Source organism: Condylura cristata, unplaced genomic scaffold (assembly GCF_000260355.1).
Source record: "Condylura cristata isolate star-nosed mole 26May11 unplaced genomic scaffold, ConCri1.0 scaffold00003, whole genome shotgun sequence".
Lineage (NCBI taxonomy): Eukaryota > Metazoa > Chordata > Mammalia > Eulipotyphla > Talpidae > Condylura > Condylura cristata.
In genome coordinates this window covers 63,295,874-63,320,601 of record NW_004567104.1, presented here as the reverse complement: position 1 = coordinate 63,320,601, position 24,728 = coordinate 63,295,874, and the positions used below count along the sequence as shown (strand labels likewise).

The window sequence follows — 24,728 nt, the reverse complement described above, 5'->3', positions numbered from 1 at the left end:
GTCTGACCATTTCTGACCTTTTCTATGGGTCCCTGCTGGAAGGTGCTTTAGGCTTGCCGTGGAATTTCAAGCCTTGCTTTGGGCCACTCCCTTTTGGGTGGACTTTAACCCCCGAGGGTATTGGTCACTTTGGGTGCTTGATTTGTTTTGTCTTTTCTGTATTGTACACTAGTTGTATTAAAATTCCTGTCCATTAAAGGTCATACATGCTTTGTCTTGATGCAGTGGATGGCAGAACCTATTTTGAGAGGGTGCCCCTGTAACAGATTGAGCCCCTTCCAAAGAGAAGACTATTAGTGCAGTATCTGCATTGACACAGGGCAGTCGCCCTTATGCCCACTTGTGCCTATGCAGGTGCTGTTTTCACCAGCTTTGTCCTTCACAGAGCAACAGCTTTTTGCCTGCCCATAATGTACCTGCCAAGGCTTTTCTTCACTGACTTCCCTCAGTGGAGGCCACTCTTCTCAAGGCTGCTCACCTGCCACAAGGCAGGTCTCTCAACAGACCTGTCCCTTCAGGGCAGCTCTTTCTGCCCACTTGTGTCCCTGCAAGTGTCCTTTATTCTTCTGTCCCCTTCCCTCATAAACTTGTTCTTTAAATATAACTAATGCCTCTGTCTTGTGGAGACAGAAACTTGTGGGGAACTTGCTGTGTGCTGCTGCAAGGGGAGTGTTAGTGAAACCTTTCCCAGAGGTTTCCTGCTCTCTAAACCCATCAGCTCCGAAACTATATCATCACCATAGAACAAAAACCTGAAGTGACTAAGCCAGTCAAAAGGAAAACAGACAAAATCAGACTTCTAGTTGTCTTGTTAGCAAAAAGCACAGAAAGAAAAGAGACACTGGGCAGTAGATGTAACTTCCGGTGGTAGCTGGGCCCTACTTGTACTGCAGTCATTTTTAAATACCACTGCATTTTATTTAGTGCTTGCTTGAGATTGCATTCCTGGCTTCATGCTTGGAATCAAAGTATCTTAATTAAATCCCTCCTGCAGATTTGAATTTACTTGCCATCTGGAATGCAAGAGCAGCTCAGAGACTTTTAACTTAATTGGGGTACAAGCCCTTTTGTTTGGCCTCAGTGGTGTTTGGCAGCCCTGGTCCTGTTGCCTCTGTCTGGGACAAGCTTCCCTTCAGACTGCAGTCAGCAAAATGAGACATCAGGAAAAGTGCTGATGCCTGAGTCATTGCAACCCACAACCACTTAATTAATATACAGGTTTAATGCATTTGGTAATTAAAATTTAATTCTTTTAAGATGCACAATAGAAACAACTTCTTTGCAAGCATTTAATCCATTGGGCTGCTAGGAATAAAGTTGAAAAGGGAATTGAAATGGGTTATTCCCCCTTTCTAAGCATTAATCACACCTGAATCAGTAAAATGTTAGCAATAAGCGTAGCCCTGACTGATTGATCACTATTCTTGCTGAATTTTGAGACTTTGTTTTAGAGAGACAGCTCTTTTATCAAAGAAAATCTATGAATGCAGAGATGTCCCTATAAAAATATTCTTTATCATTGATGGATAAACAATACTTCAAAAAATTTAAGCTATCTCCCTAAACAAGCAACACTTATCATGGGATAGATTATGGTCTGTGCCATATTTTCATTTATCTTAGGCACTTAGGTTTAAGAAATTTGCCAAAAGAGACCATTAAAAAAAAAATCAAGTAGCTCTTTAATAAAGAAGTGTAGAATCTAATATTGTTTTTAGGTAATGTTAGTTTACACTGTTATTTGTATTCTGTTCCTAGCTAAATCCTTCCCAAACAAAGCTTCACAAATTTGAGAAATAGTGCCTTTCATGTGCATTCACTAGGAGAAATACAATTCCCATTAGCTCTGAAATATACTCTGCAGTATAACTAAAAAGAACAGACAAATTGTTTAACTTTGTTCATTCAATATTTGCAAACCTTTTGTTTAGCTAGAGTTCTCTTTAAAAGTGAAAGCCATGCAGAACTACAATGCCAGATAACATGTTTGGAGAAAATTCATTTCTCTCCCCCCAAACTTTGACAATTGTTCATTTAGTTATTAAGGCAAGAGAAAGCAAGTAACTGAATTATAATTTATCTATTTAATAAATACATACTTTCAAATACCAAAGGCCAAGTACAAACCAGTCTGGACAGGCTGAAACAAGTTCCAACCAGTTCAAACTGGCTGAAAGCAATTCTGACCGGTTCAAACCAGCTGGAACTGGTTTTGGCTGATTCAAACCAAAAATAGCCAAAACCAGTTCTGACTTGTTCAGAGCAACTTAAACCAAAAACATTGAAACTAACTCTGGTAATGAAGGGCTCAAAATGGCTATAACTAATTCTGACTTGTTCAAACCAATTGAAACCAACTGACACTGGCTCCACCTGGCTCAACCCTGCGGAAAATGTTTTGGACCAACTGAAAATGGTTCTGACTAGTTCAAACCAGCTGAAACCATTCAAACTGGGTCCAACTTTGAACATGTTTGGACCACTCAGAACTGATAGAACCCATCAGACCATTCAGAAAAAGGCTGGAACCAGTTTTATCCATTCAGAACCATTTTGGAACTAGCTTGAAATGATTTTGTGCAGTCAGAACTGGTTTTAACCAGTTTGAATCATTTCTGTTAGAATTATTTTGTTAGATCTAGTCAGAGCTGATTTAAACAGGTCTTAAACAGTCAAAACAGTCAGAACTGGTGTGAACCAGTTTGATACAGTCAGGGCAAGGCTGACCTGGTCAGAACCAGTATTATCGGGTTAGAGTTGATCTGAAGTGGATTTAACTAGTCAGAAGCAGGTTTTATCTGGTCAGGACCAGTTTGCACTGTTTTTATCCAGTCAGAACCAGTTCAATCACTTTCAAACAGTTATATCTGGCCAAAAAATGGTTTAAACAAGTCAGAACTGGTTTGAACCAGTTTTATCCAGTCAGAGCCAATTTGAACCCCAAAAGTCAGTAGATATTGCCAAATATAATCTGGGGTCAAACTGCCTGTATCAGAGAACCACTGCTCCAATCAGAAATTTTTAAGCCCTGATTAACACTCTCACTTTGAAGAACTAGCACTGACAACAAGAACTGGGGCATAGTTCCAAAGTGTTGTAAAATTACTACCTCATACATTTGAGAATGACCTATATTTAAAAAGGAACAAATGCTGATGAGGATGTAGTGAAAAAGAAATCCTCTTATACTACTGTGGGGATGCAAAATGGTCTAGCTACTACGGAAAGCTATGTGGAGATTCCTCAAAGCACTAAACATGGGTCTACCATATGGCCCAGTGATTACATCCCTAAGTATCAAAACTGAAAGTAAGTCTATTTTAGGGAAAAAAAAATGTCAATTAAAACTTAGGCAATTAGTGAAAACATTAAGGTGTCAAGAATTTTTCATTTGTTTTTCAAAAACTCAGGTGATCATCATTAGGTGAACTTCTAGAGATACTAGAAGTAAGTCGTTTTGATCACTGGGAGTAAAAATGAGAAAGAAAAACATTTGGAATCGGACACACAATAGGCTTTGGTAGATAATTTTCTTTCTTTCAGTGTTGAATACTATTCAATCATTCCTACTTTATCCAGGCTCCAGTTTCATGAAATGGGCCCTTTTAGCATCTGCCTGAAATTTTAAAAGGGGCAAGAAAATGCTGCATATAAAAAATTCTTATTGATGTAGTATTGCTAGGTATAAGGCAGAAGTACTGATGATTTAAAAGACCCAGTTAGAAGGCACACTGTCTTGTTTTCCTTTGCACCTGCATCTCGCATTTACATTTTCTATTCACTTCACCTCAGGCTGAGGAAAATGACATTTTACCAAAAGCAAGTATAAGAATATGCATTTACTCTTCAGTTTTATTAGGTATTACATAGACATATGAAGTATAATATATATCCTGGAGATTTATTTTGTATTTATTTTCTTACATGTGTTAATTTTTGAACAGTATTTGTTTACTCCCCTCAGGTGTAGGCCCTGGAGTTCTTTCAAACCATAGGCCCCATGATACATCACCACAGTCCCTTGTGCTGTCTCCTCCATGTTTTGACCCCTCTCTCTAGCTCTCCCATGATGTATACCTCATATCTATGATTAACTTGCAAGTTCCCTTTGTACTGTCTTTTGTTCAGTTTCTCTATATTTCACACATAAATGCAACCATCTGATATTAATCTTTGCTCTTCTGATTTTGCTTTGCATGTTTCTTTCTAGTTCCATCCATGCTGTTACAAATGGCATGAATTTATCTTTTTGAATCATTGAGTACTATTCCATTGTGGGTATATAACATTTTAAAGTGTTTCTGATCTGTAATAACTAATTAAAATTCATTCATACCGGTTCTAAATAGTTCAAACCATTTTTGACCAGATCAAACTGGTTCAAATAAGTTTGAAGTAGATCAAACTAGTTTGAACTAGATCAAACTGGTTCAAGCTGGACCAAACTGGTTAAAACTCATTGTGATGGACTCAAACCAGTTCTCAGCAATTCAAACCAGATCTGACTATAGAAAACTGGTTCAAATCGTTTCAGAGTAGGTAAAACCAGCTCTGACTAGCTCAAATTGGTTAAGGACAGTTCAAACTGGTTCTTACCAGATTGAGCCAATCCAGTTGTGACCAGTTCTTACTGGGTAAAACTGGATTAAATTGGTTCTGAAAGGATACAGCTGGTTCAAACCAGTTCTGCCCGGTTCTAACTAAAACTGATGTGAAGCAAAATGATTCAAACTATTTAAGACCAGTTCTGACTCCAGAAAATCACTCAGGCCAGTTCCAAACCATTTCATTATAGAAAAATCCAGTTCAAACCTTTTATCCAGTTCAGAGTGACCCAACCGCTTTCAACCAGATATGATTAGATAAAAAATCAGTTCAAATATGTCCTGACCAGCTAAAACCAGTTGTCATAAGCTCAAACCTGTTCTTAGCAGTAAAAAAAGGTTCGGTTCAAATCCGTTCTGATCAGAGAAAATGGGGGGGAGGCAAAAACTTGTTCAAGCCAGCTCTGATTGTATAAAATTAGTTTGAAATGGTTCAGAGTGGTTCAAACAAGCTCAACCCAGCTCAACCCAGTTCAAACCTGCTCAAACCAGTTTCAACTGGTCCTAACCAGATGGAGCCACTTCAGACTGGGTAAAACCTGTTCAGACTGGTTTTGAACAAACCAATTCTGACCAAATAAACCTGGTTCTGGCAGAGAAAACCTGTTTTAGCTCTGTCTGGTTCAAACTGCTTCCAACCTTTCCTGACTAGATGAAATAGGTTGAAGCTGGTGTAAACTATTTTTGACTAGAGAAAACTGACTCATGCCATCTCTCACCAGTTCAAACCAGTTCTAACCAGATAAACTGTTTTAAGCTTGTTCTTGCTGAATAAAGTCAGTTTAAACAGATTCTGACCTGATATATCTTGTTCAAAGCAGTTTAAACAATTCTGACAGGTTCTGACTGGATAAAAGTTGTTCAAACTGGTTCTCAACGGGTCACACCTGTTCTCATTGTAGCAAACCAATTCAAACCAATTCTGTTCAATAAAACCTAGAGGTTAGGAAGTGCTATTAGCATCTAGTGAGTGGAGGTCTGAGAGGTGACTGCAACATATTAATATAGTTAATTTGTTACAGGGTAGCTCAGAGTGGACTGGGCCGCCTGTCTGTGGGGCCTCACCCATGCTCACAATTCGGTTATACTGCAGATACACACAAAAGGGTCAATTATGGGTTTATTTACAAAAGGGGAAAGGAACAGGAAACAACCCAGGGAAAGAGAGCAGAATACAAAGTAACTGGAATACCTTAGGACTAGGCTGACTGAACATACAGTCACGCCGTCAGGAGAGCTGCTTCCCGAGCGAGAGCGCGCGCGATGCAATCGCACCCTATTTATCCCCCAAATGTCCCAGAATTCCTGCTAGCTCCACCCTTGTGTCCTCTCAGTTCTCTCCCTGGTACTGCTAGGAATTGTAGTTTCCAATCACTGGAGTAGGGGGATAGTGTCCAGAAAGCTGGAGTAGGGGGTGGAGTCCATAGACTCTGCAGAGTTCCTTTAGGACATCCTTCCCCTTAACAAATTCTCTGACTGAAATCTGTGTTTAAACATACTCTTGACAGTTTTCTTGCCCTTCATCAGGGTCTCTCAACTTTGGTATTGTTGATATTTGTGCTAGATAATTCTTTGTTAGGTTGAGGGAAGTAGAGTGTTCCTGTCCTGTGAACTATTGATAGTTCGGTTGGAAATGCTGATGATTTAATATGGGGGTCTATTTTGTTTCCTTCCATCATTATTTAGTGGTGTTTGCTGTTCTGGGATAATTCTTTTCAATCAAAATCTTATATTCAAACCTTCAGTTTTGCAGAATAGCTTACCAATATTATGGTAAATATTTTGTGCCAATAACTTGATTGTTAACCATGACTTGACTGCTTAAAAAGAAAAAAATATTCTTTTTGTATCTCAATAAAATATTGTATCGCAACTGTAAAAAAAAATTTTTTAATAAGTTAAAAATGTATAAGCTTCCCAACTTGGATGGAGCTGGAAAAGATCATGCTTAGTGAGATAAGCCAGAAAGAGAAAGAAAAATACCGGATGGTTTCACTCATAGCAGGAGTATAAAGGACCAGGCAAGAAAATAACAAAAATAATGAACAACCATATACCAGAGACATTTTGTGGGGGTGGAGTGGGGAATGGGATCAAAAACGGGGGTGGGGAGGAGAGAAATGCACGGGATTATGGTGATGGCACACGGGTGATTTGGTGATGGGAAACCCGCGGGGATTACAATCAAGATGGAAAAAAAAATGTACATGGAAAAAAAAATGTACAAAATGATGTAAAAATAAACTTTTGTAATAATAAAAAAAATGTATAAGCTTCCTATATTTAGGCATTGTGTTTAGTGTTATGGTATGTACAATAAGACTCCCCTCCACCAAGATGGTTATGATTCTCAGAATCTTTGAATTATTATTTTCAAATGTGAAAGAGGCTTTGCAAATGTGATAGTGATTAAAGATTTTGACATGAGTTTTATATAAGTGGATCCAATCTAGTCACCCAAGTCCTTAAAAGTGGAGCATCTGGCCCTCCCTGGTGGCATAGCAGGCTAAAGCACAGCACTAAGAAGCTAAAGCCACTTCCACATGAGTTCAATCCCTGCCTCGGAGGTGATCCACATGGCACTGCAGACCTCTCCTGTCTCCCCCAATGCTCCCTTCCGCAGTGTACTTTGTTGATCTGCCTGTTCTGACTGTATCAATCAGGCAGTCTCCCCACTCTGTCTCTGGTGAATTCCCTCACTGGCTCTGCACCTCTGGCCTGAACCACAGTTCTGTATGCATAAATAAATAAATCTTTAAACAAAATGGAACATCTTCCTCAGCAGGAGTCAGACAGCATGAGAAGGACTGAGCTTGTAATATTTGACTGAAAATGAGGATGGGAGTCATTGACTCAAGAATATGGACACTTTCTAGAAACTATAAAGGATAAGGAAATGGAATCTTTCCAGAGTTTGCAGAAAGGAACATATCCCTACTGATATCCTGTTTAGTTCAGCCTCTTTTACCTGTGTGCCTATGCAACTGTAAGATAAAGCTAATCCATTACAGAAAACAATTATATGTACTATTTTGGCAATATAACTTTTTACTGGTAAAACCAGAAAATTAGTATTAATACTTTTGGTCAACTTTGATCAACTGTATGTTGAATGATAGAATTGGACTTAACGTTGAAATGCAAATGTTGGCTTATAATGATATAACCTGATAATAATGTTACCTCAATCAAAACTATTTTAAAAAGAAAAAGTTCTTAACTGTCTAACAAAAATCTTTATACAAAAAAAGTGTATCAACTATGAATAGCATGAAATAATCTATTATGAAACTTAGCAAAAAAAGTGTTACTTAAAACAAGCCTCCAGTACTAGGTCTAGCCAATATAAGATAGAGCTATTAAAAACCTGTGTGCACATTGGATTTTATCCAGTAATTACTACAGATGATGAGATAGTTTGGAATATGACATTTTTATTCACATGTTATGGCCCAAATGAGAACATCTGCCCAAAAGCATTATGGGCAGGCCATCTGCTGTTTGGCTAACACAACCTGCCTAACTAAAGAGAAATAAAATCCTCATAGTGATATGTACAAATGTCTATATCTATATTGCCACTAGCAAACCGAATAATGAATGTATGGCATTGTTCAATTTAACATTTGTTCTTTATGTCACTATTATTAGAGTATGTGTTTTATTTCTTACTTGATCACAAGATTTTTTTCTGAATAGTTCCCAGATGCATAATGGCAGGTAAGCAAGACAGACTGTAGCTAGGAAGATTCTCAATTGGATAATATATATACACACCATAAACAGTGTGACAGATTGCACTTTCAAAAATAGTCACAGATATCTTCCAGTTCACATATTCTTGCTTCTACAATATGACCATAAAGCTCCTTCAGTTAAGACTAGTGCCTGCATACACTCCCCTTAACTCTGAGCAAATATATGATGGCAGTGAGGGGAGTGCTATCACATGGTTTCTGATCACAAAGCTTTCACTTTGTTTAATGATACACTTGCAGTTGGAGACTTGAACTTAAATGAGGTTGTCATGCTATGAGGAAGTCAAATTGTTGGCAGAAAGAATGATGAGAGACAACATGGACCCCCAAACGTACACACTCTAAATGGGTTCTGTCATCTGCCACATATACCCAGAACATATTCTTAGTGTGTAAGGTCTACAATCGGAAATAACTTTAATATAATCAGTGCACAATAGAGAGAAGAAAAGAGAAAGAATACAGTTAAAATTGTTTCTCCAAGAAATACCCAAAGTAACCCACCCCTTTATGGGTAAATGCCCATCAAAACAGGATTGGCCCAAAGCAGGGTAACGGAGACCCCAAAGCCTACAACAAGTCTAAGGCATCTTCTGATCGGGACCCATAAGTAAGGGACAGAAGGGGCCAGGCAATTCTGGAAGGAAAAGAGCAGAGTCAAAATACAAGTCACAATAACGGTTGCCATTATCAGCTTCCTCACAGGTCTCTCACCGATATTTTTGTCTCTTCCAACTTTTCCTTCCATATCTTCCAGTTCTCATGTACAAGTCCAGGGTCGAGAAGTAAGCAAAGCTTCTCCTTCATATGTCTCTCTCTGCTCCATGTGTCTCCTCCAGGTCCTCTTTCCTACTTCTTTTTCTTCTTCTTTCCAGCCTTTTTCCAGTCTTCTAGCTTCTCAAGGCTGCTCAGTTCCACACTTTCTTGAAGGGTGCAAGGAATATAGAACCTCCACTTTCTATGGAATCACAATGTTATGAAAACACTCAGAGTGGCCAGGGATAGACACATCCATCAGCAATCCTAGACTTTGGATCCTGCCATCCCAGGGATCTCATATAAATGAACGAGTCATTAGATGACTTAATTTCAACTATCAAAGTTACAGAGCCCTCTCCAACTGTTGATTCTTTCTCTTGAAAGAATGATTATGGAACAGAGGCAGGTCATTTCCCTTTAAAATTTCTCGACCCACAAAACCATGAGGGTAATAGAAGAAGCTCATTTAATAGTATCAAGTTTGGGCTGGTTTGGTTCATGGCCATAGTTACTGGAACAAATGAACTAACCATGAACAAACATATTTTATTATGACGTTCATATTAAGTTTAACAGCAACAACAAATTGTGTGGTGTATTGAACTTCATTAATACTCTTCTGACCCAGAAAGCAGCCTTGAAAATTAGGTCCCTAAAATTTTGCTTTACCAATTATATGGGTGGTAATTCTTAATTGTATTTTATTATTTTATCAGCAATAGAAATGTATTTGTGGCAGTTCTGAGGATAAGATGTCCGGGATCAAGAATGAAAGTTCAAGATCAAGGCAAATTTTGTGTCTGGTTCATAAATACTACCTTTCTACTGTTTTTTTCACCTAACATAAGGAACAAGAAAGTTGTCACATATTTTATTATTAATTGTTTTTTAAATTTTTTAATGTTACTTTATTGAAGCAACATAGCCTTACAACAAGGTGTATGATCCAGATGTACAAGTTGACACTGTTATAGTGCAACCCAATGTGAACTGGGTTACCAGTCTGCAAGTCCTCACCCATGTGCTAATATTTTCAATTGTACTGTGGACATACACAGAACAGTTCAATAATGGGTTTACTTACAAGGGGAAAGGAAATGGAACAACCCAGGGAAAGAGAGAGAGAGAAAGAAAAAGACATAAATTAACTAGAGTGTCCTATCAGTTCTACTGACTTGGAACCCCAATAGCACACTGAAAGATGATCAAGAGCCCAAACGACCAGCTGCTGACCACGATGCCAAGGGAGAGAGAGAGAACAGCTGAGAATCACCAGGCCAAAAGACCCCTGAAGCCCACGTGTCTGGTTTTTATCCCAACTTGGCTGGTCAGCTCCGCCCTCAGGTCTCAAAGTGCTTCTCATTGGTATTGATGGGATTTGTAGTTCTAGTATCTGGGGTGGGGGTGGAGTCCATGAAACCTGTATCTGTTACAATACCTCTTCAGAGATACTAACTTAAAATTTCTTCTAAGAAGTAGAAATTTTGAAAAATAATAAAAATGTCTAACCCTCAATTTTAGGCTCATGTTAATTTTTAATTGGACCTACTTTTACTCTTTCAAAGATAATTTAATTGAAAATAAGTTGCCTTTTAGAATGTCTTTTTATCTGTATAAGGTTTTTAGCAGATCTCCTTGGTATAGTGATTCACTTTGGTTTCTCTCCCAGTGTTTAAGAAATATGGTAGGCCAAAGATTCTCCCTATGGCTCTCTGAGTATCTAACACTACAGACAGTTCATCAGTGTATGCTGTATATCACCTCTGACCTGACTGCAAATACTCTGATTTCATAATGTCTTTAAGTTACTTGGTATTAGGATTTACTTTAGTGACAGATGACCCTGAAACTTTAAGTCCATTTAGTACAAATGGCCTTAGGCTACTATTGCTTAGCAACTTAAGATAGACTCAAAAGGACTAGAATTGAATCCATAGACTTCTCCCAAGAATGATTTACTGAAGTCTAAATGCTTAGTGAGCTGGAACAATTCAAGATTAGATCATTGTTTCCACAGATGTCCTGGGTAAGAGCGACTACAAAAGACTGCTTTAGAACTAACTTCCTGACTGAAGTGTTCCTTCAGGACTCAGGCAAACTCAGTGGTGTTGTATTTACCTGACAAAGCTTCTTAAAGTTTTCCCTGTGTTTACCATATTTAAATTTAAATAATTCCTGGATGGAGGTAGGAACTATTTTCAATTGAAGGAAATTTGCAGAGTTAGTAAGGATAAACCTCTTGATCATGTTTCACAGTGGAAGAAGTTCAACATTCCTGACCTCTTGGCCCACCCTGTCACATGCTGTCTTGTAGAGAGGAACAGATAAGAAATTTTGTTGTTGGGTGATGACCTCAGTATATGCACAAGTACATAAATACTGAGCTCCTTCTTTTACAATGACAGGTTTTTCTAAGGGAAGGCTGGATACTTAGCAAACTTGGGGATTGTGACAGGGTAAATCCAATTTAATATCCTGTTCACTTGTGTCAAATTGATTGTTATATTGATCTCTTCAACCTGACTTTTATTCTCTCTCTCATTTGGTTCCAAATTTTGGTGACATGGACAGGATATATAGTTCCCACTAGTGACGAAAGGATGAATAAATACATGAATCTAATTCTCTACTACATGAAAATTCACAGTCCAGATTTATTGTCCCTCTCTATTCCCTGATTCCTTAACATTAAATCAAAGTTGTCCTGAAAGTCACCGTTATGTCCTGTATGTGCCTGTCTGTCACTGTCATCTTGTTGGAAGCTAAGAGCAGAAAATTTGGGAAGGAGGCATCATAAGACCAGAAACTGGTGCCACAGACTAGGAATTGGAGTTGAGAAGTAGAAATGATTAGCACAGTCACTAAATAAGCTTTAGAAAAGCCAAGTATCCACACTGTTGGTGGGGCTATGGAGTTTGAGGATAATGGTAAAAAAAAAAAAAAAAAATCAGTTGTTCTTTCAAAAGGGCCTGTCTACTTAGCAAACCAAATATAGAAAAAAAATCCTCAGGTAATAAACCTAGGAGCAGTTAATTTAACAACAATTCCACAAGGGGATTAATACCTCCCAAAGAGAAGGATACTACATCAGTGCAATTTCTGCACGGACAAGAGGCCGCTCTCCTGCACACTGTGGCTATGCAGTGTTTTCCCTCACCAACCTCTCCCTGTGTGAAGCAGCAGATGCAGTTCCCCTCCTAAGACTGTACACCTGTCACTGTGCAGGCTTCTCTTTTAGGAACCCTGTCCCTTTCAGGGATAGCTCTTTCTATATGCTTGTCTCTGTGTACGTATCCTTGACTTCCCTTCCCTTTTGATAATAAATCTGTTCTTTTGGATATAGCTAAATGTCTTTGCCTTGTGGGGAGATTCACCAAGGGAAACTAGCGATGTGTCACTGAAAGGAGGGCACACAGTTGAAACTTTTCTCAGAGGCAATCCAAGGACCCCACTATCTGAACCCAATGCCTCTCCAAACCGATATCTTAATCTGCTTGTCACATCAATCCTGAATACAATCTTTGCATATTTCCATCTACTTTCACTGGTTTGTCTATTTCTCTCAGAAAATTTAAGTCCACATCAATTCTCATTTTAAAATTCCTGAGCTATATACCACAAACAGATATTAATTCCTTTTAGGAAAGGAGGATATAATAAGCAGAATTCTAAAGATCTCCAATTTCCCTATCTCCTGATCATTCAATCAGACACTAATCTAACTACTGCTAAAAGGGACATTGCAGGTAGAATTAAGACTATTAATCAGGGCCCTCCCTGGTGGCACAGCGGGTTAAAGCACAGCACTGAGAAGTTAAAGTTACGTCAGCATGAGTTCGATCCCCGCCCCAGAGGTGACCCACATAGCACAGCAGACCTCTCCTGACCTGCCCGCTGCTCCCCTCAGCAGTATACATCATCAGTCAGCCTGTTCTGCTCCTCACTCTGTATCTGGTGAATCCTTTCACCACCCCTGCACCTCTGGCCTGTACCAGTTCTGTGTGCATAAATAAATAAATCTTAAAAAAAAAAAAAGGCTACATATTTAAAAAAAAAAAAGACTATTAATCAGCTAACATTAAATAGGGAATTTTCTTGGGTATACCCAGATAAACTCAGAATAGTCCTATGAGCTCTCAAAAGCATATGAAGAAGATGGAAGAGACTATCAGAGATATATATAGCAGAAGAGGGAGATAGAGAGAGCTGAGACAAAAGAGAGGTCAGAGATTTGGAAAATGAGATTGACTCAATCTACCTTTATGTGTAAAGATGGAGGACAGTAGCCATGAGCCAAGAAATTTGGCAGTTATTAGAAGCCATTGACCCCAGTCAATGGCCAACAATGAAATGATCACCTCAGTCACACAGTCACATGTAACAGATTCTTGCCAACATTCTAAATGAGCTTGAGAAATGTCTCTATCTTCAGAGCCTCCAGAAAGGAGTTCAGCCCTGTTGACACCTTGATTTTGGCCTTATGAAGCCCAGACTAGGGAAATGACCAGCCAAACTGTGCTTGTACTTCCAGCCTACTAAATTTTCATATAAATGAAGCCACCACATTTGTGGTGATATGTTATAGCTATGAAAGAAAACTCATAAGAGATTACTGCCGGAAAAATAATTGATCAGTTATATGTAGGCTGCTATATTTTGAATGGAATTATTTAATAAGATAAACTTAGAAATCTCCATGGGATACTAAGACCAGAATATAAACAATGAACATCATCATTGTTGATGGTGGTGGGTAGTCCTTCTTTTACATTTTTGTCAGAAGATTTATTAGAAATGTCATAATTATAGCAACTTTAATATGAATATGTTCATCAGCTAGGCAAAATGATCACCAATATCCACCCCATGCCTTCTGTATTCTATATAATCCTTCCTCTTGATTTTACATGGGGACATGATAGGGTAGTTTTTTGTTGATTATGTTGTAACATATAAGACTCATCATAGCAGACTGGAGAGAATTTCCTGCTGGCTTTATAAATAAATCACCAGGTTTTGACAGGGTCACATGACTAGGACCTGAGGAAGGCCTTCACAAACTAACAGCAATCCCTGATCTGTAGATAGTAATTAAATAGGGTCTTCTGTTCCATAATTCCAAGGAACAGAATTCTGCCAATAATCTTAATGTGTTCCAAATGAGGACCCAGCCCCAAGTTAATTTCAGTCTAGTGAGACCCTAAAGAGAGACTCAGTTGAGCAACATTCAGTATTTGCAGCTGAGAACTGGTGATAATAAGTAGGTGTGTTTGTAGAGGTGACTCATTAAACCATAATATAAAATATAAAACTAATATAGAATTGCTCTTTTCATCCAAGCCTATCATTTTACAGCTAAAGCTATAGAGGGTAATCACCCTGCAGAGACAAGGTCACTGTTAGGTTGGAGAGCTGCAACTAAAATCCAAGTTCTGGTTTTATGCCTCCATGCACAGCTGTCATCCATTGAGTGAATTACTTGCGTGTTCTAATCCATTCTACAATTGATTTTATAAACTCTCGCTTAAGTAATTACTATACTATGAAACTGTAAGTTACATATCCACAATCACATACATACAGAAAACATGCATATGACTGCATATATATACCATGTTATTCTACTTCACCAGTGCCCATCAACTCAGAACATGCAGTGGCATAAACATTTATAAGATAAGTGTAATTCTGCAGCATTTAAAGTTTTCTGAGCATGTATAATTAATTTTATATCCTTATGACGATATAAATTACCACATAAAAGCTTCAGACTGCTCTTGCCTATTTTGCTTACTTAGGGCAAAGCAGCTCAGGATAGTTGACAGACTAGACCTAACCTGTAGTTGAAAGACTAGACCTAACCTGTAGTTTAAAAGCAAAGAAGAATCCTTCTGTAAGCAGACATAGGAGATTCTTTCTCAAAACAGAACTTCAAATTTTTGATAAATATTTGATAAACGGGTCTGAGATCTCTATGACACTTCTGACTTAACACACTCATGCTCCAAGAGCAACTGTGTGTGCATCCAAGAACAGTCTCCTTCCACAGCATTTAGCATAAGGAATATCTATGAGAGGAAGTTCCACACACTGCCAGACACACTTTCTAAAACTGACTGTGTCTGCCAATCATTACTAGATGGAATAACAATTCGAAAAGCAAAAGAACAATTCATCTGAAAAGCACAGGTTTGCTCTTCTTATTTTTGGCTTCAAATGTCATTAAAGCTAAATCCAAAATTTGACTCTCAGGCCTATGTTTTACTTTTACAAATCAGGAAGAAATTAAACAGGACAGGAAAATAAACTCAAACAGAATGTTCAGCAAAGAAAATGTAAATTCTCAGAAGGCCAGCTATTAAGGGCAAAATTACTCATTCCAAGCAAAAGGGCCTGTTTTCAAAATAAATCAGTATCTTTTTTCCCATGATTAACAAGTGTGTGTGCTGGGGGAGAGGGTTCTTCCAGAGCATTTCCTTTGACAGTCAAAATTTTGAATTAAGATATAAACTTCCTGTAGAAATTTACATTTGAATATTGATAGTAAATGGAAAGGCAAAGATATTTCTAGTATCTTTCAGTAATTGAAAAACTTCCTATTAACCTAGAACTAAACTGTTTAGTTGTATGGAGTTTTAAGATAGAATGAGATGTGTGTAGTGTAATCATAGAGAAAGAAATTCATATAAATATGAACATTTAAAGACTGACTTATGTGACCTCACACCTCATAAAAGTCTCAATATACAGATGTACTGTATCTATTTTCCAGTGAAAGAAACTATTTGCATGTGTTTAAGTACAATAAACCTCTGTAACATCTATAAATTCTCTGTAAAACCCAACTATTAAATTTTATTCTATCATTTCTTTTAAATCTTAGAAAAATATTCTCCTATATGTTTAAAAAAAAAAACTTATTAGATGGCATTGGTACATTCCCGAAGAGATCTTGAAAATATTTATTTTGTAATATCTTTTAGAATGATAACTTATTTAAGGTACTTACAATTTGCATGAGATTTTTAAATTAGGTTTCCAGAAATATAAGATTATTTTGTTATGGGTTTTGAAACAAGTTAAAAATGTTTATTGTTAAATATAAAAATGTTCCCAATAAATGGTATCCATTTGTGTCAAAGATGCGTCACTATGATGAGTTAATTTAAATTAGTACAAATCATCAGAATTATCAGCTATCATGTTATGGTAAATATGATCATCACATCTTCATAATAAAAGCTGTCCAACCGATTTACTTTTCCTGTATGGCCTTTTCTTGCAAAATATCAATAGTACTAGTAGTCTCCAACAAATTTCCCTTTATGTTTCAATGTTGAGAAATTGGATTACAATATTAAGTGTGACATAAAGGTATGGAATCGCACCAAGAGCCTGCTAGCGTAGTCTAGTGTGACTCCTCCCCAAATGGGATGGACCCCTATTCCTAACACATTCGCTAATAAAAGGGGAAACTTGCAGCCCTAATCAATTATGACTCATCACCGGAAGCCCAGAAGGAGCCAATTCCCAATTCATATCTACATCAACCTAACACTGGAAAAAACACTTGAGTTTCAGAAAGGAAGATGAAGGGAGAAACTATTAGATAAGCCAGGGGTCAGCAAATTGCAGTCCCACTCTTATTTATACATTGTCTGTGACTCACACTTCAATAGCATGGTTTAGTAAATGTGGCAGAATTGTATGGCCTACAAAATCAGAAATATTTATTTACTTCCTGGCCCTTGGCAGAAAATGTTTGCTAATTCCTAAGATAAGGAATTCAGTAGGATCTTCCATAATTTATATGCCATAAACCAAAAAATTTTAGAACTCTCTACTATAATTACAATAAGAAAAAAATGTAAGATTATGCCTACAGTCTCATAGAAAGAATGCTTACTGCTTCAGAAACTTCCATTGAGCAGATTTAGTCAGCTTTTGTTCACTACTATACAGAGATGAGGTTTGGGGCCACAACTGGAAATAGAGAAAACTGGACAGGAGCCCCACAACTGGCATTTGGGGAACAGAGAGGATGTGGGAGGTTCTAGCTTCTTGGAGATGTGGAAGATTCTAGTTTTCTCTAATATGACAGCTTTCAGAGAACAGTTTTTGAACCTTCAAAATAGGCATGCCTCGTTTTTGTATTCCATGCCCAAACCAAAGCATCATGCTAACAAAGCATACACTTCCCAGAGATTTTTAAGTTCAAATACAGGAGTGAGAAGAAATCAAACAAGCTAGCAATATAGCCCCTGAGAATAGTGATACATTTAAAACATATCAAAATTATGTTCCAGTGGTTAGAACATGAAGCTCCTTTCCCTTTGCCAAGCAGAGTACATCAAGCCAAGAAGGTGAAGCTAAAAGGATCAGAGAAAGATTGGAAAACCTTATGAGTGACTTTTATTGCTCTTCCAAGTTCCCAAAACACTAGCAAATGGAGAAGGCAGACATTTCAGTTTTGATCAAAATAACATTACTCTGAAACGCTAGGAAAGCCAACACGCTGGATGTAATTTTTGAGAAGCTTGTAAAGAGTAGATTCCAAAACACCCCTCTTTACAATATGTAATACTAACAGAAAATAAGAAAATGACTTGGATTAATGGTTTCTCTTGATATAAAAGAGACCAGAGATGTACACAAACAATATGTGCAGTTGATGCAGTAGTCGAATTTCATTACCATTTTTAGTGGTAATGCACATTTTTCCTCATATGCACAGGAGTCTTAACTCAATGTGCTCAGTTACTCAGATACAATCACAACTCTGAGTATTGGGTTAGAGGCATGAGAGCTATGGCACATGTGTGTGCATGCACATGTATGTAAAACTTGCTCAGTGATTGACAGAATCATTGCAAAATGAAAGGAAACTAAACATCTGGTTTCTTTGATCAACAAACACTCTCAAACCAGATTCTCAAGCTGTAAACTTCTAAGATTTTTTTATGGAGCTTTAGAAACACAATGATGCATTTCATAAAACTTGGCAGAAGGCCACACATTCCTTCTTGAATATATCAAAACTGAGTGAAATAGTTTCTTGTCTCACTGTAACATTTCTCCTCTGTTTTCTGCTACAGAACCAAGCTTTAGGAAAAATCAACTTTAGATGTCTGTCACTCAATCTTTTCACTTATTAGTTTAGATGAACTCAACATCATATTAAATGTGTCTTTCTAATAAAGAACAGTTTACTGTTTTACAGTATTCTACTTCATGGACTTAAATATCTTCCCTTAAATTACAACATGTATCCAATCGTAAATTAAAGTAGGTTTTTATCAAGATAAACATCAGTTTAAGTTACTATAAAGACCAGGTGAATTGAAGAAAGTATATGTAATTGGCATGTAAATAATTATTTTCAAACCTTTAAAATCACAATTTTTCATTTAAAAACAACAGTATTTTGAATCTTTACTATGTCAAGGTGACACTAAACATAACTTGATTTCTCTAAAGCTTTTTCTCTTTTCAATCACAGAATTCCTCAGTCTTTTCCTCCTAAAACTCACTGACCTGCCTCCTGAAGCCAATAATACTGTAGAAAGAAAAAGAAAAATGTCTTCATACATTGGAGAGTTACATTTTCTTCCTAGTCCAGAGAAGGAAGAGTTGAAAAGATTAAATATTTTAAACAATAGTATCTCATGCTGTTATCTATAGTAAACTTTGCAGCAGAACAGGGAATTATGAAAGCTTGTTGTAGGACAGGACATATAAGTGGGATCCCTATGGTCCATGTGTGAAATGAAATCACTCTAAATTAAGCACTTCCTGAAATTGCTTTGCATGATGTGGACTAGAAATCATTGCATGAGACAAAGACACAGGTTCAGAGCAAACCTATTCCAGAGTGAACGTGACCTTAAGGTTAGCTGCATGTGTAAAATGAAGAGCTAACTGCATAAGCTACACTAATGCTTCTAATGGTAAAACTAAATTGTTGTATTGTTTTATGTTAGCGATCTATGTTCCACATCATACAGCTGTTCGTTAAACTAAGAGCTTCACAGGAAAACTTCTTAAGTCGTACAATGCAATGCGATAGTTACCAAATATGAGAAATTACCTTCACTTTTATCAGATAATGCTGGTGTTATTCACCCAATGATCCCAAGAATTTAAAATCAAAAAATTTTTATGTAGAAAAGATATATCCAGCCTCAGCTATTACTGTTTAAGCAGAGATAATATATTGACTAGATATATTGACCAGATGCAACTAATGAAAGTAAATTTCTTTCAGATAAATGTGGATAGCTATCAAATCACTAAATCACATCTGCAAATTCTGACAATCTTCATTATGTTTTTGTCTCAGTTTAGTAATATAGGCTTTGTTAGAAAATTCATAGCATGGTAACAGCACAATATAAAAAGAAAGGAGGGGAGAAATATTTGATTGTATTGAACAAATATTGTACATCTAATTGAGTAAGAGACTGGTTTAATTAATATTCACAAGTCAGAGTAATTTTTTGTAAATTAGAATGCTATATAAATATTTCTCAGCCTTTTGACTAAGGTCAAGTGTAGAATTCTGTTATCTGGAAACATCTTTGTAAGATGCCCCAGTACCCAATTAATACCCAAATAAATACACATCAAGCAATAATTACACCCAACTAGTTTGTAACATTTAAAATGTTCTAAGCATCATGCTAAGTCATTCATAAATTTGAATTTATTTTATCTCAAAACAATACTAAGGTTTAGGAGTTAATATTATCATCTTATACGTAAAGACAAAGAGACATATTGTGGCTTGAGTAACCAAAGACAGTTATATTTGGGGAACTAAGGCCATAAAAATTCTAAATGAATATTCATTTGCAACACTACCCATTGGTAGTAATAGATAAGGAAGTCATCTCTCTGTATGGAAAGCAATACTAACTATAAAAAACTAAAGTCATACAATTTCTCCATTCCTTGTAACATTGAAGATGTTTGACAAATACATGTTGGAGAAATATTAGATATTAAAGGAAAAAAGATCAATTGATATAAACATTTCAAATAATTATGTACTTGACCACAGACCCTCTTGACAGCTCAATATGCATGGAGTAGCCTAGGAGTGCTTAACTTGGAAAATGTGATCCTAGCACTTAGTGCCTTGACAAATATTGCATTTATGTAACTATCAATTCATTTATAGTGTTTTCCCCTAGGGTTTAGTAAAAGTCAATCAGTACTACCCCCTGAAAGCCAAAACAAATATGGAATGAAAGATGGGTAAATTAATTGAGTTGTCAGAATTGCTGAATCTTTGGTTTTCAGTAGAATCTTAGCTAGAGCTCAGCCATGTTTTTATCCCGTTCTTAAATATATTTATACTGGGTACCTAAAACCTTAGGAATGTTTGCTTTTGAGCAACCCTAGTGGAGAAGTGCATGAAACACTTAAGTATTCCATAGTCATCAAATGAGGTCCTGATCAATCAGCCAGCTGTGTTTACCACACGCTGACCTAGGCATTCAGCCAGCTATCCCTGCATATATTTGTCAGAAAATCATGTAACACCTGATGATTCTCCTAGCAGATCTGCATACACATTTAATAAGAAAAGATCAATTGAACACCAGGGAACTCCAGATTTGGACTTTCTTGCAACAGAAACTCCAAAGGAAGTAGACACAAAGTGATTTCATAGGGTGAAACAGGGTGGATTTACATGATTTCTGATCTGTATTCTTTCAAGGACAGAAACAGACTTAATACTGCATCTTGAAATAAATGGTAAAATGACTCTTACCAAATTTTCACAGAATAGTTGTATTATTAAGAACACCAACTTACTACTTCATAGTAAAAGATAATGTACACATCCCTTCCGACATTTACAGCCAACAACTGGATTGGTAGGTGTACTGACAGCACAGAATGAAAGCAACATTCAATGATCAACAGGGAGAATGCCTTACTTAACACATGCTGAGACTTCCCACAATAAAGAACACTGTTCATGAACACGCTAAATTTCCCAAATGTGGAGTCTGTCTTCTTAAATCATACTGGGTCTGAACATTTAAACTTTGTTTCTCTGAAAGAATTTATGCATGTCAATGCATTCTTCCTTTGACTATGCTTTTCTAAGTAGGCCAATGAGTAGATTTCTATTATCACTACATTTTGATTTCTTGTTTTACTTCCAAAAGGAAACATATTTCTATTATCTTCAAGTTCTTTAGAGGCACCTTCCTGTAACCCTCATTACTCATTTCCTCTATATGGAATGATTGAAAAATAAGGTTGGAGAGTTTTCAGTAAAGCCCAGGTCACTTCACAGTAGATCAATAAGGCCTTGGCAGTTTCCCGCATAGCTTCCATGTAGGCTAGTCAGAGTCAATATAACTTCTCGAATAATTCCAATTTTCAATAACAATTTATTTCGTTGGCTAATATTTCTGTCTCTGGTCTAAAATTATGTTTCTCCTGGGCCCTGCTGGTGGTGCCAAGGGTTAAAGTGCAGCACTATGAAGCTGTCCACAGTCATTGCAGCACGAGTTTGATCCCCGGCAAGGGAGGTGATCTATATGGCACAGCAGACCTCTCCTGTCTCATCCACTGCTCCCCTCAGCAGTGTATTTCTGTCAATCCTCCTGTTCTGCTCCCCACTCTGTCTCTGGTGAATCCTCTCACCACCCCCGAACCTCTGGCCTGTACCTCAGTTCTGTATTTATAAATAAATTTTCTTTTTAAAAAGAAAATGCTCAAAAAAAAGAAAAGAAAATGTTCATTTCCAAATTGGATCAATACAGTAATTCAATGGAAAGAAATGGTATTTACTGCCTAGCTCACATTGTATTTAATGTAATATGAAGCAAAACATATATAGGTCTTCATGTTAAAATTCACGATTTTAAATTTGAGGAAAGTGTTTCAAGACAGCAATGTTACTAAATAGGTGGACATTTATTAAATTATTATAGCTCCAAAAGTACCATTCATAATGAAACATGATCAAGGAACATACTTAAGTTTCCTTTTCCTCTTCGATTCACCTCAGGTTTCTTAGTTCAATGCTGTTTACTGCTTCATCAATGAAAATTCAAAATTACATTTAGAAATCATATATTTACTTAGCAACATATATTTATTAACATTCCCTAGACAGTTTCAATCATTTGGTACTTAAAACCATGCAATAAATTTCTTGTGAATAAAGTTGATATGTGAGTTATATTAGTATATTTTTTGAAGCTTAATATATTGCCTCACACAAAAGACAATTCACTTCTTAAATGATTTAATTAGTTTCATATCTTTGATGTTAAGAAACTTTGGCATTGGTACATAAACAAAATCCACCTTTGTACTTCAACACACCCACAAATCCTTACCAATTTTCCACTGATGTGACCAACTTTTCTCATTACTAAAGAACAAAAATATGGATCATTTGAACTAAGAAGAATTCCTCCTGGTCTCATTTTGACTTTGTATTTCTAACTTTTCCTACACCCAGAATTTTCATATCCTAGAACAAGCAGTGATACACCTTTATAAAATGGATCTACAATGAATCTATAAGGACCCTTACAATGTCATGAGTTATGGGGAAAAGGAAATATTGGCAATCCATTGAGTAAGACAAATAGTAAAAAGTGAGACATTAGAAGGGTTATATGTTTGCCCTACATAAAATGATAAGCACATAGAAAGATAGCAATCCTGAGTTTACTGTTGTCCCCTGGGTATACAGTAAAAGCCTTAAGCCTTAAGCATTATAAAGTTTCCCTTATTGTATAAGAAATTGATAGAGACTTAAAGAGGCTAAATAATTATCCAAAAGTTAAGCTGCTAATGATCCATGCCTTCAAATTCTTCAGTTCCTTTTTAATCTTTCTCACCTACCCTTAGATCACAGAAGCATGTTGTGAGTGAATGAGCTACAAAACAGATGTTCTCTTCCTAGAAATCTAGCCATGTTTACAAAATGAGTCTGGGAAGTCAGGGATGAGAGACATTTACTTACAGTTTGCTTCTGTGAATTTAAGAGGGAGCCAGTGCAATAAGATTAAAAAGCTGGAAAGAGATTAGGACAGATAATACAATTAGATAACAAAGGTTTTTTTTAGCACCACAATCCTTGTGATAGTTCCTGTGCTCCCAAGTATTTAGATTCGTTAAATACTGTCCCCACTCCTGCTCACTTATTATCCTAGCAATTCAAAATTCCAGGATATTATTATTTTAAAAATTAGTTAGGAAATACAATTTTAAAAAAATACCGTGTAGTACACATAGCAAATATTTAACACGTAGCCTAGAATACACATTGAAATTTCTTAGTTTAGATGGGTAATTTGTTGTCATTACCCATCATTTATATTTAGTTTTCTCAGTGGTTATACAAAACCAAGTGTACCAGGCTATAACATCCCAGCTTTCCTAGGATCCACTGCACGAAATGAATCTTGGATGTAGCCAAAAGGTCATGTTCAGCTCTGAGATGAGCCGTTAGCTGTTGCATCACTTTTCCATTGGTTCAGTCTCTGCTCCCAGATTCCTTGGACTCTGAACCCTCCTGTCACAAATGCCAGGAATAAATTTATACTACATAACTCCACAACAGCAGTCCAAAGGAAGGGACAATAGAACTGTCATTGAGCATTGACATTTGCTTTTTCATTTTCTATCTTTCAGGGTTGGGGGAGATGGCAGCACAGGGAGGAGACTTGGAATCAATTTCTCCGACTGTAGATTCTCCAGTGATCTTACATGCTATTCAGTTGGTTGTTCTTTGCATATATTCTCTATATCCTATCCATATATCACAATCCAATTGTACTTGCAATTTCCAAATAGCAGATCCTATATACACCACAGAATGAATTCTACTATCTTAATATACAGTCAAATGATTGCAATGGACATAGTTTTTATTTGGGTATAAACACATTCACATATACATATATTTGCATATTTATTCATAGGCCTGTACATATACTCACACACATATGCAACAGTCTAGTTGTAACACTATTTATTATTGTGTTCCATGAAATAACATTAAAGAGAACAAAACAAAATATTACCAAAACTACTTGTTTACTTTTTCATTTCTACTGCAACTGCACTTATGTCCATCCATGCCTGTATCTGCAATTGCAAACCCTGCACAAAACAATTAGGCATCAGCTCCTATTTGATATATTCCTAGGTCTTGGCAGAGAGCATTTCATCAGAGATGAACTGCACTAATGCAATCACCAGAATTAAAGCAGTTAAGAGAATGCAACTGCTTGCCAAGAAACTCTGCTGCATTGTGCTCTCGTTCACTTGCTATTCCAGAAAGTATGTAACTAGTACTAATAAGTTGCTGGCTGCAATTCCAGAAAGAGCAGCAGGAAGAGAAATGCTGACCTCGGTACATTTGTCCTCACTTTACAATCCATGAAATTCTCACTGATTGATCTACAAGGCAATGCATCCATCCATTCCATTACTGTTCTTTCCAAGAGCCTTTTAGGAACTTGCAAAATCAATATAATTCAGTAAATAAAATGAAATCTCCATCAATATGACTATAAATATAATAACAGAAAAAGTTGTCATATTTTAACTAATAGTTATTTAAACC

General features: G+C 36.7%; 1 protein-coding gene across 1 annotated transcript in view; it reads right to left on the bottom strand.

Annotated features, from left to right (window-relative positions):
• CHODL (chondrolectin) overlaps positions 1-23,141 on the bottom strand; it is a 91,281-nt gene extending 68,140 nt beyond the window's left edge. Inside the window, exon 1 of the mRNA XM_004675304.2 lies at positions 23,121-23,141. The gene's annotated coding sequence lies outside the window, so the exon portion shown is untranslated. The remainder of the gene's footprint in view (positions 1-23,120) is intronic.
• Between the last annotated feature and the right edge of the window lie 1,587 nt (positions 23,142-24,728).